Raw genomic sequence first — 10,254 nt, forward strand, 5'->3', positions numbered from 1 at the left:
TTCTTTGAGGATGTTCAAACCCCCTCAAAATTTCCTAATCTTCTGGAAATGAGGAAATGTGCTTGCCTGGTGTCTAGTCTAGCTGGCATTTCCCCTTCTCTGAAGTCTGCTCCTGTTGTTAATAATTTTGAAAATGATTTTACTACTTTTTAAATCTATGTATTTATAATTGTGGCTCATATATTGAAAATTTGAGTTATGCCATACAGCAGTAGTCACGTCATTGCATTCTGGCTTGTCCATATTCTTTTTTATTCTTGTACTTAATAACTTTTTATAGTAATTAATTGATTATTAAATTAAAATATAATTAAAAATTGTAAGTAAACACTAATTCGAAAAAGATTCAAATGGCAGTATAAGGGATTCATATAATTTCATTCCAGAATTCTTGGTAAACTTACTTCGAAAGCGAAGGTCGCATGTAAGATTGCTTACTCTGAAGAAAAGTAGAAAAAATTGTAGGCAGATGTGCTTTGAATAATATACTTTTCTTAAATGATATATTAATTTATATTTTAAATGTTTAAATGTCATAACTTTAAAAAAACATACCTGTATAAAAATATTGTAGAGTATATCAGTCAGCTTTATTTTTAAAGTAACTTGTAATTTAACATACAAAATGGAGTAGTGATTTGAAGAGCAGAACAAAATCAGTAACTTAAAATCTACAAAAAATTGTCACATGTGATTACATAAGATTTTCAGTTGAACATTTACTAAGCAACTAAATTGTTGTAGTGATATTATGTTTGAAAGAAACACGAATACAAATCTAATCAACAAACATATTTTGCTCTTCATCTTGTAAAACAGGAGTTTCAAAATTGCTGAACGATCTTTTCAGAAAATGAGGAGTATCTCTTTTACCGAAACGTAGTCTTAAAGATGGATACCGCATGGCTTTCTTATCTTCTTTCATTTTACAAGCATCTCTTTGTGCCTCTATCAATTTATGAAATTCACTTAATTGAACTGAAATACAAGAAATAAAATAATCGAGTTTCATTTTAAATACTTATTTTTTTTACAAGGAGTTTTTTTTAAAATAAAAATGTTAATTGGAATTGCAGAGGTTCATAATTAAAGAGAAAATTCGCAGGGATTGGAACAAAATGATTAAAAATTGGTATTTTAAATCATAATTTAATTATTTTTCAAATCACATGATCAATCAATTTTTTAAATTCAGTGATATTTTTTCATTATCAGAGATGATTTTACTCCAGAAAAAAATCCAGATTTCCGGATTTTCCGCCAACCGCGATCCGGAAGTTTCCGGAAATCCAAGGTCCAGAAGTTTAAAAAAAATCATCGATCAAATTTATGTATAAAAATTCTTGCATATTTTATTTAAAAATACTGAAACTAAAATTTATACTTGGCATCTCGTTCATTTGTAAATATTTTTTTCTGGTAGAATAATAAATGTGATTAGAGATAAAAGTAAATTTATACATAATTATTCATTTAAATTATGCTGCATATAATTTATTTAGAATTTCATGTTTTGAAAATATCAATGATTTAAATTTATAAAGACATTTATTTTTTGAAATGCGTCTTTAATGATTTTACTCAAGAAATATTCAGTATTTTTGAGTTGGGCTCACAATAATCCTTGCATTCCATATTAGTTAAAATCACGTAAGTAAAACTCAAAGACCTGGAGAATGTCACACTTTTGAAAGAGATGTTGAGTAGTGAGATGAAAAATAAAATATTTCTAAAATATATTGGGTTGTTCGAAAAGTAATTTCGTTTTTTCCTTATTAAAATGGAAGAAGATTTTCTTATAGTGAATAAGTATTTAATTTAATTTTATGTTTTCCATTCTGCTCCAATACCTTTTGCCATCTTTCTGGCAGTAGTATGATTCCTAGCTGATAAAATTTCTGTTTTTTAAAAGCAAAAAACTGATTTAGGTAAGTTTTGACCTCTTAATTTGAAGTAAAGGTATTACCGTCTTAAAAGTTTAGTAGAGACCTGAAGAAATATTGTAGAAAATTCATTTTTTTTGTCCTCAGTGATGATGCTCTTTAAAAATGGATACTTTCCGTGGCGTTTGAGAAGCAAATCACGGATGCGACAGCTCAATGCGACGATAATTAGACAGCTCAAAATTCTTTTCATAAGAACATTGAGGAACTCATATGTCGAGATTTGAAAACAAACCTAGGCATTTCAAATGATCACGAACGCTCAAATTCGACAAATTTAATCTCTCAGCGATCTCACGAGTTGTTATTTGCCAGTTTACATCAATTAATATCCTTATTGTGCATTCATAAGCCTAAACTGGTGTAGTGTCTTCATGCATCTTAATCGAAATTTTGCTAACCAGTTTTGGCACTGAAGTACTGGCAATGCATTGTCTCAATACGCATTGGATATTTTTTTTTCCTTGGACAGCATTTTTACTTTTTCGATAGTAAAAAAGTAAAATATGCCGAAAAAGCTGCTTTTCGCTCTGTATATTTGAATGAGCACCACCTAAAAACTATTGCGTAGAATCAATTGAACTTTTTCACTCCTATATCAGCTTTAAAAAATTATAATGATTGAACGACTTAAGTGTGAAGTTGGTTGTGAAAAATACAATTTAGTCCTTTGTTAGGAAGAAATGAAATTACTTTCCAAACACCCCAAATGAACGATTTAATATTTTTTAAAAAATCTTATGTAACATTTTCACAGATAAAACTAACTTGTAAACCATTTAAAGCTGTGTACAGATAAGTGATAAAAGTATGCAGATGACAGATATTGTGTCTTTAGAATATCCTATGTTGATGTTTACTATCAGAATGTAATTGTGCAAAAGAGCAATTTATTATTAATTTTTTGTTATACCTTTTTATTATGCACAAAATTGATTTTTTTAATGAGTTATTGTAAAATAAGGTTGTTTTGTAATATTACTAAAATATTAAGATCTATTTTGGTATTATAGCTTTTTATATAAGGAATTACTTGATGCACAAAGACAGTGGATAAATTTTCCTCTTTCTGAGATAAATGTTTTAATTTTTAATTACCGAAATTTATACCTAATTATTTTAAAATCAACTATAAACTATGCGTCTTAAATGAAATTAAATACAGAGTTATGGCTTTAAAAGCCGCCAATGCTTATAGTTATTCAATAAATCAGTTTTGAAATGGATTGAATCTAATTTTTAATTTTCTTTTACGAGCCATAAATTTTTTACACCCTTCTATATGGTTTAAAAATATATATAAAGTTAGAAATAGAGTTACTCTAAAAAACATTAAGTTGTATTACGTAAAAGGGATATGAGTTGGCCCTTTAACTAACCAATAACCTCCGACAATATTAATACAATAATAGAAAGCACTATTTTTGCAGATATAATCGTGTAAGCTGATGACGAAATCATGTTTTTTCATTGTTAATTTCTAATTAATTTTTAAAATTTTTGTAAATTTTTACTAATTTTTCTCTTATTTAAAATTCTTTTTTGTTTCTTGTTTTCTTGGTGTTTTTATCTTTGATATATATATATATACACACACACACACATATATATATATATATATTTCTTTGTTTNATATATATATACTATGGTTGTTAATATTTACCCTGCTTGAACATTCGACTGAGTTGAGATTCTATATGATTTAAATTTTTGTAATCGTATTTTAATTCAATTTTGTATTTTGATGTTTACTTCATGTTTTAAACTGTTTTCTACCACATAAATAACATTCATAAACCAAACTTCTTTCGAACAGTTGTTGCTTTTAAATATTTACTAATATCCATTTCTTTAAACTTTTTTTTTAAAAATTGAAATATTTCGTTAGCACTGTTGTTGGTGCGAGATTTGTATCGGTCAACCATTGCTGCGATTCGAACGTGGTCACCTCACTGGGAGGCGAGCGCTCTATCCTCTTAGTAATATATTTTACGAAAAATAAATAAATAAAAACTGGCGTATAAGACTAAGGTATATCGATACAGAACTGATATCTGCTAGAACTATAACTGTGTGACATCACAAACGTAAATTCAAATTCTTAAGTTAAATTAATTAATTTATATTATTACTAGTGTGACATCACAACAGAGTTGAGTAATCAGTTCCTGAGGCTTGGCCCCTAGTTAAAAAGGAATTAATCAGTAAAATTTGCTGTATTTTTAAAATTTTATTTATTATTTTTTTAAAATATGAAATTTTTTTTTACAAATTTTAAAAGCAAAAAACATTATAAAAACTTCTTAAAACTTGAGCAATTATAATCAAATGGGTTTGTTCGCACATATCTTATTTGATGTTTATAATAATTAATATGGATTTTCTGAATTCAAATTTGAAAAAAAAAAAAAAAACATTTTTAAAAATATTCTATTAAAAATATTATCAATGTCGATTGTTTTATCGTTTAAATCTTAAAATAGATTTAAAAGGATTTTTAAAAAGTTCTGTCTTAAACGTATTGGTAAATTCTTGAAAACGGAACATGCTAATTAAGAACATGACAATTTATTTGCCTGCGAAAACAATATGCATAATTTTATTACTTATCAAAGTTTCACAGTCAACATCTAAAGGATCGGCTGTCAATCGAGAAGTGAAGAGAGCAAGTGTAAGGAATAGTACGAAGAATTTCATCCTTGAATCTGAAAAAGAAACGATTAATCAGGTCACTAAATATAAGTAAACGATGGCGTACATAGACTTAGGTGCCCCCCCCCCCCCACACTGCAAGATCTATAAATGCGCCCGATCTAAGACTTAGCACAATTTTTTTTAATAATTATTTACTTTTTTAGACCTTCAATAATTGAGTCTGCTCAATTTTTTCAACGTTGAGCCGGTTCTGATTTTTTAATCGTTTTTCACACAATCATTTGGATTATTTCTTAAAATACAAAATGCATATACCTGCGTTTTCCAGACTGCGTTGTGGGCTATGATATCTGACAATCAGAAACTCATTTTAAAAGTTACTTTTTTTCTTTGTAAAAAATGATGTGTGTCAATACTACTTTCGCTCCTCTTTTTGCAAACTTAGGAAACAGACTTTGCTATCAAAGCAGTTTGATGAAATAAAGTGAATAAAATTTTTCCACTATATTGCAGTTAAGTTTAAATCAAAAAAATGTACTACGCAACAACTTGTTTCACCACTTAAGGCATGCACATACAAGTAAAGAAAAGTTAAATTTCACTCAACAATGAAAGAAACTAATGAATAATGGTGTGGATAATGTGTAATTGTCAGCTGTGTGAATACTGATCCTGTGCCTGTTATATTATACCAAAGCAGACCTCCCCTTTTTCTAAATTTTTTTTCCTTCAAAATGCAGTTTGTTTCCCTCCCACAAAAAGAAACCTGTCGCTGAGAAATAAAAGGAGTTAATAGAAAAGAAGAAGCCTGTCAAACTTTTTTGATAATATGTTCTCTTTGGAAATTCTTTACTCAATAAGAAAAGAATACTTTACTTCTTTTCTCAAATAAAAGTTAGCTTAGAAATTATAATTTTTTTAATTGAAAGTCGAATTAATAATTTAAAAAATAAAGACAAAAATCTAAAAAAAAAATAAAAAGCTTCGTAACTCACAGTTTTTAGAGGGGGAGGGGGGTTTAACCCTGAAAAACATATCCTGGGTGTTCCACTGCAGGGTATTTAAATACGCCTATTACTTTTTTTTAATTACACGGCTATTCTTTTTTACTGAAGTATTGAATGGAACAAAGAATTTCATCTTTAAACTGAAACTAAAAATGATTATGAGCCCGCTAAATCTAATAAAATAGTAACATTTTATTTATTATTTTATGAGATAATTATACAGGGTGTTGCAAAACCGTTTATTATTTCTTTTACTCGTGCAATGAATAGTAAGAAAAATTTTCTTTCTCGAATCTGAAACAAAAATGATTATCAGGTTTCTAAATTGAACAAAATAGTGAAATTATTTTCGTTACTATTATTGTTTTTAAGGAAATATCGCACAGAGTGTTGAAACACGTCTTGATTTTTTTGACAAATAATAAAAATTGACAAAAAGTAAATCATGCCATTTTTGCTACATGGATGAAAAGAATTAATGAAATGTCCCTTATATTTTTACTTAAAATAACTCGATATTACTTGGATTCTAGTAAATTTAAACATTAATTTAAACAGATTGTTGATAAACTTATGATATATAAATTTTAACAGGTTTTGAATACCTATTCATGACTGTAACTATTTTTTGAATAAATCTATCACATTAATAATAATAATAAAAAAATGCTACTTTAGATTCTAGGTAACAAGCTTTTCAGGGTCGGACAGGGAGAAGGCCCAGAGGGGCACTTGAATAAGACCTTTTAAAAACTAACTGTTTTCGATTTTGTTATTCAGTACCTTAAGTTCCAAATGTATTAGTAAATTAAGTTTTTTTTAAGAAGCTTCAAATTTTATTTTTCATTTTTAGAAACTATTTTTATCTGACTTTTTAAATGTCCTATTGTAGAAAATGGAAATAAATTTTTAGAAAATATAGAATTACTTTTGTTAGTTCATAGCAGCGCTTTTTATGAATACGTAATAGGAAGCAAGCCGGGAACGGTTTGCTTCCTATTACGTATTCTATTTACGGCTATTTTAATTTTAAAACAATTCGAATCATGAAGATACAATTGCAGGTTCGAATTCTTGATTGTCATTTTGTGAGGTTCAAATAATTTGGACCCGGTAGATGCTATATNTCATGCGCCTTTAAACATTTAAAATTGCCTTTGAAAATGTGACATTCTGATCAAAGTAATTAAAAGTATGTTGTTTTTAATATACGGTGGTGGTGTTGAGGGAGATACTTCTGCTCTATTATTCGGAATTACTATATTCAAGCTTAATTTTTATTAAAATATTTTCTTCTTCTCTTTCATTGTTTATGGGACCCCCACAAACAATGGGTGTTTGTTTATGGATTTAATCGTTTATAGGGATGGGCTGCAAGCTGCTAACGCTAACATTACACTTGCAGTGGGTTGAGATATTGTTACCTACAGCAATTCAAATAGTGATATGTTTTCATGTCCTCAGTCTGATTCATCAGATAGCCCCCCTCATTCTTGAGATACTTCTGCTCTATTGTTCGGAAATACTATATTCAAGCTCAATTTTTATTAAAATATTTTTTCTTCTTCTCTATCATTGTTTATGGGACCCCCACAAACAATGGGTGTTTGTTAATGGATTTAATCGTTTATAGGGATGGGCTGCAAGCTGTTAGCGCTAACAGAACATTTGCAGTAAATTGAGATATTGTTACCTACAGTCATTCATTTTTTCATGTCCTCAGTGTGATTCATTACATAAAATTTTGTAAAAATATTTTACTCATAATAAAAATGAAACAAATTACAATGAAATGTGTTTTAAAGCTACATTTAAGTTTTTCATTTCTCTTTTTAATTTAATTGAATTTGGTTTTCCAGGGCCCCATTTTCAAAGAGAGCCCACCATAGAAGCTGGGGCCCAGGGGGTGAACACAACTTTAGGTCTATGGTCAGACCGACCATAAAGCTTTGCCAAGAAGATAATGAAACTTATACTTTTTGAAATTTATTTGTTAATACTCAGAAAATAAATATTTTTGTTAAGTCGAGTAATGATTCATAATTAAAAGTAAAATTCATAAGTATAAGTGAATTCAAAGTTATATTTTCGTATAGATAAAAACTCAATTTTTGAAGGTGAAAAAATTGAATACTTACAGGAACGAAGAGCCAAGCTTATCTAAATCAACCTTTCCTCGGTTGGTCCCTTTATATTTTAGCAGAAAGGGTAATTGTCAGATGATCAAAATATATGGAACTTCAAACTTATGTAATAACATTTAATTCTTATCATCTTTGAGGTACTAAAATAATCCTGTAAAAATTTATGTCCACTATCATCCTGATGTTTATATTTTTGTTCCGGTTTGAAAGTAGAAAAGTTTTTAAAAGGAGTTTCGGAAAAGAGTCAAATGGGAAAAGGAAAATGTATTCTCAGTTGGCTGAGAACTCAGAATTCTTTTATATGATAAAGCATTAAAAATATTAAACTTTTTGACCGCTCTCCTGACCATACACTTTCTGGAACATATTTTCCAGATTGATGATAGCAAATTTTAAAGATTAGAAAACTGACTCCACCGTCTACAAAATAAAGGTATGTTTATTCAAAGAAAGTTGATTTTAGTGTCTGATTTCGTAACTTAAAATATTGCCTGCACTGCTTAGTCTCATGCGCCTTTAAACATTTAAAATTGCCTTTGAAAATGTGACATTCTGATCAAAGTAATTAAAAGTATGTTGTTTTTAAGTTAAATAATTATTAAATATTTGCACTGTTTAGTCTGATGTGCCTTTAAACATTTAAAATTGCCTTTCAAAATGTGACATTTTGATCAAAAGCAGTTAAAGGTGTGTATTTAGCGTTAAATAATTATTAAATATTTTAATGCTTAAAAAATTATTCACATCTGAAATAAATTAAACATATGAAAAATTGAAAAAGAAGTCCTAAAATATATTGTATTCGACTTTCATAGTGAGCTATAAAGTTATTACAACGAATTTATTTTAGTCTTTTACTTTTTATTCCTTTTCGTGACAATTAATTATAAAAGTCATTTTAAAATGTAAATATTTAATGCAACAATACAAGAGTGGTAGATAATTTTTTTTAATCAATTATAAATGATTTCATTTTATCCGTTTAAGAATTTTTGCGTTTTGACTATTAGTGCACTATGTCTGACCCATACATATTTTTTTGTTCTACTATAATTTAAAAAATGGAGAGGCATTTGATTTTTTTTTAAAATTCTAAATATTCGAAACATTACATATAAAAATTTCAGCTGCTATTGGAATGTTTCTTACGCAGGAAACTTACACACTTTTCTATCTGGTGCATCAAAAAAAAAAAAAAGAAAAAAGGAAAAAAAAAAGAAAAAAAGAGCATTGAATTGACTTTAATAACAATATGCATAATGTTCCTTTCTGTTCAAAAATGTTTGATGCATATATGGGTGATTCTCACGAAATATGACAATTTACTGTCCCTTGCTCCAAGATCTAATACTATAATACTAAAAGAGCCTTTTTTTTAAAAAAAATTAATAAATTGCATTGCTGTTAGCATTTTAAAATGACTTTGGACAAGCATTGACTGTTTTGTATAGTTAAAAAATTTAATTGAACTTCAAAATGTCATTTTCCTGGCATGTCCCAAGCAATGTTTCCAATAATAACTAGCTTCAAAACTTCCCATAAATTTTTTAATATCTAATTTTTTTTTTATCTTAACCGGTGTAAGCATTTCTTGAAGCAAAGGGTATTATTTACAAAAACTTCGTTTAAAATATTTTTTTCTGTTAATAATTTGTTTGTCCCAAGAAAATCTGTCATTTTCCTGGCTACTTTTATTTAGTGGTTTATAACCAAAATAGTTAGAGCCAGCAATCAATATCTTATGTTAATATATTGATTAGATACCCTCCTATATGAACATGTCTTGTTAGATGAATAAAGAACCAATTTTCTGGTTCAAAATCTATTTCAAAAAATTTTTCAGGATGAGTAGGTTTTTGTGTTGTCATTTTCCTGGCTTCTTGAAATAATTAATAACATAAACTATAAGATTTATCTGAGTTATTTTTTAGAAATCCTGCTGTTTTCTGCAGAATGTAAACGTCTTAGGCCAAAGTATTAAATTAAAGTAAAGTTATATGCTATAAAATGGCAAATTTGTCATTATTCTGGCTGTCATTTTCCTGGCTTATGAATTCCAGGACATTGAAGTGTTACCAAAAAAATGTTTTAACTGCTAATACTGTAAGGAGGAAAAGCAAATATTAACCTAATATCAAGTTTATGTATGATTGTAATATGGTTGGATGTAATCAAAGTTATTTATTTATTTAATGATTGATTATTATACACAATTTTATTCTGTACGTATCAGTAACAAAAAAAAATTTGATTCTTTCTACAGTGGATAAAAAGAATTAATTTAAGCAATTTATGGTGTATCTGACATAAAGGCTTAAGTTGAGTTATTTACTATTAACTTAAAATGACTGTTTTTTAAACTTCTAAGCTAATATTTCATTTTCCTGGCATTCAAGATTTGGTGAATTACTATTTTATTTTTTTTCTCGAGTAAATGTCAATAAACTACACTGCTGTCTGTAAGATATTAATAAATGTAACTAAAGAAGTATACAAAAAAAATTT

At 27.8% G+C, this 10,254-nt stretch overlaps 1 long non-coding RNA gene across 1 annotated transcript; it reads right to left on the minus strand.

Moving 5' to 3' along the window:
* Positions 1–575: 575 nt before the first annotated feature.
* On the minus strand, positions 576–7,811 carry LOC139427109 (uncharacterized). Its single transcript, XR_011638255.1, has 3 exons — positions 7,744–7,811; positions 4,550–4,648; positions 576–978 (listed from the first exon to the last, which is right to left on the minus strand). It is a non-coding gene; the product is annotated as an uncharacterized lncRNA (long non-coding RNA).
* Positions 7,812–10,254: the final 2,443 nt, after the last annotated feature.

The sequence above is a fragment of the Parasteatoda tepidariorum genome, chromosome X1, assembly GCF_043381705.1.
Source record: "Parasteatoda tepidariorum isolate YZ-2023 chromosome X1, CAS_Ptep_4.0, whole genome shotgun sequence".
Taxonomy (NCBI): domain Eukaryota; kingdom Metazoa; phylum Arthropoda; class Arachnida; order Araneae; family Theridiidae; genus Parasteatoda; species Parasteatoda tepidariorum.